Raw genomic sequence first — 9,235 nt, forward strand, 5'->3', positions numbered from 1 at the left:
TTAAAACTGCCCTCTTGTGGTGCAGGGGTAGTGTCCCTACCTCAGGATAGAGAGGCTTGGGTTCAAGTCCCATCTGCTCCAGAGGCATGAAAAAACATCTCTGAATTGGTTGATAAGAAGAATAGATTAAATAAAACCTTGTCAAACTATAATTTGGCGAACCCACAAACTCTGTCCAAGGCCCCAAAGAATTCTTCCACATCCGACAGGGATTTTCCTGTGCATCCAAACACCTCATCGACTGTGTCCGTTGTTGTCGATGTGGTCTTCTCTACAATGGGGAGACAGGACGCCAACTCATGGAAAGTTTCAGAGAACATCTCTGAGACACACGCACCAAAGAACCCCACCGCCCACTTCAACTCCCCCTCCCACTCCACCAAGGACATGCAAGTCCTGGGCTTCCTCCACCACCAAAGAACACTTCATCTTCTGCCTTAGGACCATCTCACCACACGGCATCAATGTCGACTTCACCAGTTTCCTCATCTCCCCTCCCTCCATCTCATCCCAGATCCAACTCTCCAACTCGGCATCGCCCTCTTGACCTGTCCTACCTGTCCCTCTTCCTTCCCACCTAGCCCCTCCACCCTTCGCTCTGACCTATCCCTCCACCCTTCACTCTGACCTATCCCTCCACCCTTCGCTCTGACCTATCCCTCCACCCTTTGATCTGACCTATCCGTCCACCCTTCACTCTGACCTATCCCTCCACCCTTCGCTTTGACCTAACCCCTTCACCCTTCGCTCTGACCTAGCCCCTCCACCCTTCGCTCTGACCTATCACCATCAACCCCCACCTGCAGCTACTTATCGCTTTCCCAGCTACCTCACCCCCCACCCCCACCCTCCTATTTATCTCTCAGCTGTCCCACCACCCCTCAACATTCCTGATGAAGGGCCTATGCCCGAAATGTCTCCTGCTCCTCAGATGCTGCCTGACCTGCTGTGCTTTTCCAGCACTACACGTCTTGACTCTGATCTCCAGCACCTGCAGTGCTCACTTTCTCCTAACCCATAAAGGAGGCACTATAACACTCAACTTTGCATCACTCAGCCCCCTCAACAGTAATGACAGAGAAACTTATCAGCTGCAAACAACTCAAAGGTCTGCATGTTCCCAGTCTCTGAATGGCATAGGTTCCAGTCAACCAGTTGGCAAAATATGGTGAGGTTGGAAAATGAGATTCTCAATATTAAGAAAGACCAATCCATATTCCACCAAGGTTTGAACCGGAAGATGAGAATCCTGCCAGTGAGTGGCGAGAGGTCTATTTGCGCATATTACCATCTCATTGCCAATCTTGTCTCATTCACATTCAATTTCTTAGTCCCCCACACATTGGAGAGAAACTAGACAGTGACAATTCCTGGAGTGTAATTCCTGGTGATTCCGACTTGCCACTTGCTCCTCCTGGCCTCCAGCTCAGAGAGCAGTCCGCACCGTCTTGGGCATGCTGCTGCATGGGTAAGTGACTACCTGCACCCTCCAGTCACAGACATTGGCATCAGACATGCCCGACCTCACACCATCATGCCACATCTCCGACTCAGTCACTTACCCACTTTAATGCTATACTTTGGAACAATATTGCCCCATTTGTGTTGTAATGCTGGTGCTGGGGCAGGTACCCATCTGATGCACCAGAGCAATGCCACTCACGGTTCTTTCCCTGCCTTTTTTAGTGCTGGAAGTCAAGCTGTAACTATTCACCAATGTGTTCTTATGTGCAATACTGCCTTTCTTGGGTGAAGTAGGATTTGGAGGCTTGGGGGAGAAAGTATCAATGATCATGCAACGCTCACAATCTCCTACTGTACTGGCTTGTGGCACATACATCAGAATAAGGCCCCTTATTTCAAAAAGGTCCTTGTCGAAACATTGGTGCTCTGCAGGTGTAGAGAAATTGATGAGGACCAGGTTGAGGCCAGCAGACCCAGCACCAGCAGCAACCTTCAGTAGTTGCTGAACAGCCTTCATATGGAGAGATAGCAACTGAAGGTCCCCTCAGGGTGCAGAGGAGGTACAGGAGGCCCAAGGCATTGCTTCACTGCAGACTGAGACATCCCCAGACAATGTCACAGAACTAAGCCATCTGCTGGAATGGTACTTGGGAACTGCAGGAGGTTATGGCCATCGTATTCCAGAGGCTGTCAAGGTGACAGCAACATTAATCTTTCAGTCAACTGGCTGCTTCCAAAGACCAACTGGCAAGCTGTGTGGGATCTCACAACCTTCAGCCCACTCATCTATAAAGGCTGCTGCTAACGCAGGTTGTGTTAGATCACACTGCTTCATCCGGTTTCTCCAGGGCGAGGTCAGTGGACATTGCCAGAGTAGCTGGCCTCTCCCAGGTACAGGGCACAATAGACTGTACCTATGTTGTGTTGAGAGCATCATAGCACAATGGAGCAGTCTGCGTCAACAGAAAATGATTCTGTTCCATTAATGTTTAACTCTTCTTGGTACCACACCTGAGAAGTCTGCATCAGGTTCTCTGGAGACTGCTTATAACCTTGAGGTCTCTCACGTTCCTGCTACATTTCAAGGATGAAGACTTCATGCCTTATGATGTTGGTTACTGGTAAACAGGGGCTACATTCTGCAACAAAGGCTGATGATCCTGTTGCATAATCCCCTGACTGAAGTCAGACATGGCTACGGTGTAGCCCATTCTTCCCTCAGGGCCATCGTGGCACAGATAATATGCCTCCGGGAGATGAGATTCTGATGCTTGGAATGGTCTGAAAGGCTCCTGCAGTATCTTCCAGACAAAGTGTGCCAATGAATCCTAGCGTCCTATGCTCTGTACAGCTCTCTACTGGGAAGAGGGCACGTGATAGACACTGAAGAGTTGGGAGAGTGACGGATGCAGCAGTCTTCCGAGGAGAACAATGAGGACACTGAGTAGGAAGGACATCACCATCAGAATGGAAGAGTGCAGCTGCATTGGGCAGAATAAAACAGGCAGGACCTAACCATGGCAGCTGGGTATAGCGTTCATTCATTGGCTGGAAATTGCTCGAAATTGACACTTGACCAACTTTTGGTAAGATTCACCTCAAAGCGTTTGATTCGCAAATTGCTGTTTCAGTATAGAGAATAGATGTAAGATCAAAACCACAAGCTAAAGACAAAATGCTTGATTTTAAAGTGGGGATTATGTCTGTGGTCCTTGGTGTTGTATCGCTAGTGGCATTGCAGTGTCAGTGATCAAAAGATTGAATTGAATTGAATTTATTGACATGTGTACCGAGGCACAGTGAAAAGCTTTGTCTTGCGAGCGATACAGGCAGATCACAGAGTTAAATAACACAGATAGGTAAACAGCGGCAAAAACAAAAACACAGGTACAGGCGAATGTTAAGAGATTGTGAGTCCATTCAGTATTCTAACAGTAGAGTAGAAACTGTTTTGAAACTGGCTGATGCGTGTGTTCAGGCTTCTCCCTGATGGTAGAGGTTGTAGAAAAGCATTGCCAGGGTGGGATGGATCTTTGAGAATGCTGGCAGCCTTTCCTTCACAGATGCTTCTTCTATTTCCTCTATACGCCATGCTCCACTCTGATGTGCCTCAAAACATTTCCAATAAAATTGCTTGACAATGTACATTCATTATAAAACACATAGCTCATAGGGTTCTGCAGTTTCCAGGCCCTCAGTACACTCTGTCTCTCAGCTTTCTCCAATGCCTTGCTGCAGCAGCTTCCCAATATGTAGGTCTGACAGCAGATGCATTTTATTAATATCAAAATCACTACAATCTGATTGAATGGAACATGCTGCATATGGCGAAAGTGAGGGCTGCAGATGCTGGAGATTAGAGTCGAGAGTGTGGTGCTGCAGCATCCGAAGAGCAGGAAAGTCAACGTTTCGGGCAAAAGCACTTCATCGGGAATGAGGTTCATTCCTGATGAAGGGCTTTTGCCCGAAACATCGACTTTCCTGCTCTTCTAATGATGCTTGACCTGCTGTGCTTTTCCAGCACCACATGCTATATAAGGGACAAATTCTGTAAGATTCGAGTCAAAATGTCTCAGTAACCTTTCTATACATTCTACGAATAGGATATACTTTTGGAGAAAAATGTTATCATGCTGTGAGTTGGTGGTAGGGCTGGACGTACAGCTGGCCTCACACAAAACAATTTGTTTTGGAAACCAAAGTCTGCTCCAACTTTCGAATACAGGGGTTGGGACATCATGTTGAGGTTGTACAGGACATTGGTGAGGCCTCTTTGGAGCATTGTGTGCAGTTCTGGGCACCTCTGTTATAAGAAGGATGTGATTAAACTGGGGAGGGTTCAGAAGAGATTTACCAGGATGTTGCTGGGAATGGAGGGTTTGAATTATAAGGAGAGGCTGGACAGACTGGGACATTTTTTTCCACTGGAGATAAGGAGGTTGAGAGGTGACCTTCTAGAGGTTTATAAAATCATGAGGGGTATAGATAATGTGAATGGCAGGTGTCTTTTCCATGGGGCGGGGGATTTCAAGACTAGGGGACATATTTTCAAAGTGAGAGAAGAAAGATTTAACAAAGGCATGGAGGCAATGGTTTTCCACAAAGAGTGGCTCAAGTGTGGAATGAACTTCTCGAGTAAGTGGTGGATGTTGGTAAAGTTAAACGTTTAAAAGGTACTTATGTAAGTACATGAGTAAGAAATGTTTGGAGTGATATGGGCCGAACGCAGGCAGACAGGGCTAGTTTAGTCAGCATGGGCTGATTTGACTGAAGGGTCTGTTTCTGTGCTGTATACCTCCATGACTCTGTGATGTTATTTAATCAACAAGGGAATGAATTTTCCCAGATCATTGGGAAGGCTGACGATACAATCAGGGAAAGTGTCAGGAGGTGTTCCTGACCATATCTGCAGGCATTTTGCTTTTATCAGGAGGCTACATCTGTGCCAGGAGACTGCCCAGTAAACATTAGCGGCTTCCCAACAGATTTCCAAGGAGGGGAGGCATTATTTATGAAATCTCTCACCACAGTTAGTGTCCCTGTGAGTGCAGTGCTGTGCCAACACACCATCATCCTCCGATGATCACTGGGCCTTGAATGCCTAACTCCATCTTCCTCTCAGAAAACTGCCTTCAAAGGGACCTTTATTCAAGAATTCCATCTCAACAATGGCAACCATGAGTAATGGTGCTGCCAAGGCTGTGGCATGCCAGCCCTCTGACTGAAATGGCACCTCCTGAGTTTGGGTAAGTGAAATGGTGCCCCTAGACTCCCCCTCCCCAAAAGAAGTTGCCATGGTGACCATCAATTTTGGATCTGCAACTGTTGGACCAACTGCCTTTTCTAACCATTTCTGTTGTGGAATCTTGGGTCAGTGAAGAAGATGGCAAACAGAAGACTCTCAATGTAAACTCTCTAATTTGAGCTCCACCAGAGCCGGCTGTTGCTATGAGGGCAGAGAAAATGCTTCAACACGATCGTCACAGCCTCCCTGAAAAGGGTTCAATATCCCCTTGACTCACAGGAATCTCTCACCCAAGCAACATCCACCACTTACTCGAGAAGTTCATTCCACACTTGAGCCACTCTTTGTGGAAAACCATTGCCTCCATGCCTTTGTTAAATCTTTCTTCTCTCACTTTGAAAATATGTCCCCTAGTCTTGAAATCCCCCACCCAATGGAAAAGACACCTTCGAATTTCATTTGCACTTTAGTCTTTGGTCACACTGTCCCCTTCCCATTACTATTCCAGTTCCGATTCCTAATTTTCTCTTATTCACCCCTTTCCTCTGCTTCACTCTGTTCTGGTGGTACCACATTGGTGTAGCCACTTCCCATTGTAGGCCTTGAGTTCTGCTTAACGATGGGCCGTTCAAAGGCAAGCACCACTCTAGATTCCATTCATTGTCTTCACTAATGGCAGGAAGTTTGCTTTTTTAATCACCAAAACACATTCTAATCCACCTGGATAAGGAATAAAGGGCTAAGTGTCTGACATATCTCTGATAGGTCCACAGCAAGACCAAGCACGAAGAGCTAAAAGGCTTTTACTATTCATTTAAGAGATGTGGGTGCCACTGTCCAGGCCAGCATTTATTGTCCATCCCTAATTACCCGGAGGGCAATTGAGAGTCAACCTCATTGCTGTGGGTCTGGAGTCACAAATTCCACCATCTGCCATAGTGGGACTTGAACCTGGGCCCCTGGAACATGACCTGGGAATCTCTGGATTAATAGTCCAGCAAAATACTACTAGGCCATCATCTCCTGTGTAGTGTGCGAAAACCTGGAGCATCTCACCACTTTCCTCTTCAGACACCCAAGTGGGGCATGGTGTTTGGATTCAGCGATGGGCTGTTTATTTATTCAGGGCCCTCAACTCCAGAATGCGAGAAAGTCAACATCTGTCTCAAAGGCCTGCCTTAGAAGGCTCAAACTCTGTGTTCAAATCAATTCCAGTCATTTGCAGTACTGCTGAGCAGGCAACTTCCAAATCATTTCCATTCCTATCAAATTAGTCATGTCTCCGTACATGGCCCTCAGACTATACCGTATGGAGATTTATATTCCTGAACCAGCTCTGTTTCTGAGTGAATTTCAGAACCCTATATAAATTTACAAAGCTGTGTTTACAGCAAACACAATCAGATGGCAAGATTCTACTTAATTGTTGCTTTCACCAATTTTCAACTTAATGAAATCATAATCTTTTATCTCAAGAGCCACACTTCAGTACATGAAGTAAAAAACAAACACACCACTTAGGCAGAGAATTTAGATTCTTCTGGTAATGCACATAACATCTGCACTGCACATTAACCTGTATTTATAGGACTTATGATTGGATGCTTCTGGCTTGCATTTGATCAAAGGAAAATTAACAGGAAGTGCAAATAGACATAATCAGATTTTTTTTAAAGAAAGCAGCAGACTCCATAAAAATAAGCTCTTAACTTCAAAGAGGATGAGTGGGATTTTATCACCCGCATTCCCCACAAACAATTTCTCTTCATAAATTGTTTTAAAACCACAAGCTCAGCTGAACACAATAAAGTGTACTCGGTTTATTACTACTCCCAGCATGAAGCTGCTATACAGGATTGTAAACAAAAAAAAAACTTGTTTACTGTTATGCCAAATTCAATTCGATCGCAGAACATGCACAAGGTTTGATAGATGTTCAGTAGGCACTGGAATTAAAAAGAGCACAGATGACAACAACTTGGCGGATCCTAAGTGTGTGCTTTCAAATAAATTGCTTCATGTTGTAGGCCTTGTTTTATCACAAGATTACACAACAGAAATGGTTAGTTTCTGGGAAAAGGCAAATGGTGTAACAGTTGCAGAGATGGACAGACTCAAAATTCACTGTCGCCATGGCAACTCTTTCTTCTGAAGGCCTGCTGACCACTAAGGACCTGGCCCAGTTAGTTCCTTCGAATTTCATTTGCACTTTAGTCTTTGGTCACACTGTCCCCTTCCCATTACTATTCCAGTTCCGATTCCTAATTTTCTCTTATTCACCCCTTTCCTCTGCTTCACTCTGTTCTGGTGGTACCACATTGATGTAGCCACTTCCCATTGTAGGCCTTGAGTTCTGCTTAACGATGGGCCATTCAAAGGCAAGCACCACTCTAGATTCCATTCATTGTCTTCACTAATGGCAGGAAGTTTGCTTTTTTAATCACCAAAACACATTCTAATCCACCCAAAGCTGCCCTGAATGAGATGAGCAAACCCAGCGCAGATTTCAGATATTTTAGGGGGATGCATGAGACTCCTCACTTATTTCTTTTTATCCACTCATGGGATGAGAGTGCCGCTGGCTGGTTCAGCATTTATTGCCCATCCCTAATTGCCCAGAGGGCAGTTGACTCTTAACATTTCTGTAGGTCTGAAGTCCCATGTTGGCCTGACCAGGTAAGGACATTAGCGAACCAGATGGAGAGAAAGCAAGCTAACATTTCAAGTCTAGATGAGCTGCAGATGAAGAGTCACTTACACTCAAAACGTTAACTTGCGTTCTCTCCATGGATGCTGCCTGACCTGCTGTGACCTCTAGCATTTTTTGTTTTCAGTGAACCAGATGGGTTTTTCAGACAATCAACAATGGATTCATGTCATCATTAGACTCTTAATTCCAGATTTTTAAAAATTGAATTCAAATTCCACCAGCTGCCATGGCAGGATTCAAGTTCAAGTCCCCAGAACATTATCTTGGACACAGGATTAAGAATCCAGCGATCATACCACTAGGCCATCACCTTCCCCAAACACTTTACCTACACAGTTTAGCCTTATGGCCCTCAATTCTATTTCTAACTCCATGTTCATGATCTCACCCTTCCCTCTGGTTGTAACCTCATCCAGGCCGTCAACCCTCAGAGATTTCTGCACTCCTTGAATGCTGTATCCTCAGTTTCCTCCCTTGCACCATTAGTGGCAATGCCTTCATCTGCTGGGGCTCTAAGTTCAGAAAACCCTTTCCTAAACATGTCCAACTTGCTGCCTTCCTTCAATATGCTGCTCTGATGCAAAAACAAAATGTTTTCACACATCATCCCAGAATGCAATCCCTGGAAATGAGAAGGAGGCAGGTTCAACAAGGGCATTGGATGATCCTTGAGATAGAAATAATGTGCAAGGCCATGGGTGAAAACAGAAGACTGGCACTTGGTAAGGATGCTCATTTGAAGAGCTGATGCAGATACAAGAGACTGAATGACCACACTCTATGCCATGACACTTCTGTGATTTAAAACCTAACCCTTTGACCAAGCTCCAATGGCTTGTTCTATTATCTCCTGATGTGACTAAGTGTCAAATGCTGTTGGACGACACAGCTATGGAACATCTTTGGATGCATTTTAAAATCTCCATGTTGTTGTTAATCGACATTCAATTGCTTTTGATGGCTGCTGTTCTGCTGTAAGGAATATGCTTTTGATGGCTTCAGTAAAGTAAAAGTTGGCTATGATTGTGCAGATAAGATCTGTCAACTCAGACAATGGCTGAATTGAGAAATGCACGACCTGGTATGGAACTGAAATGCTGGGTAATATGTCTGAAGAGTTCATTGATCTTCAATCAGTATGGTGCCAATGGTTAATAACTTTGGTCTCAGTCCCTCTCAGCTAAGGAAGCAGAAAGCAGTTGAGTATTGTTCTCCTGAAGGAACATGTGGATATCAGATGAGGATTGGGAACTTTCTCACAACAACTGACTTTTAGTCAATGTCTTGGCACACAGATGAGACATATGCCTTCAGTT

Source organism: Chiloscyllium punctatum, chromosome 40, assembly GCF_047496795.1.
Source record: "Chiloscyllium punctatum isolate Juve2018m chromosome 40, sChiPun1.3, whole genome shotgun sequence".
Classification (NCBI taxonomy): Eukaryota; Metazoa; Chordata; class Chondrichthyes; order Orectolobiformes; family Hemiscylliidae; genus Chiloscyllium; species Chiloscyllium punctatum.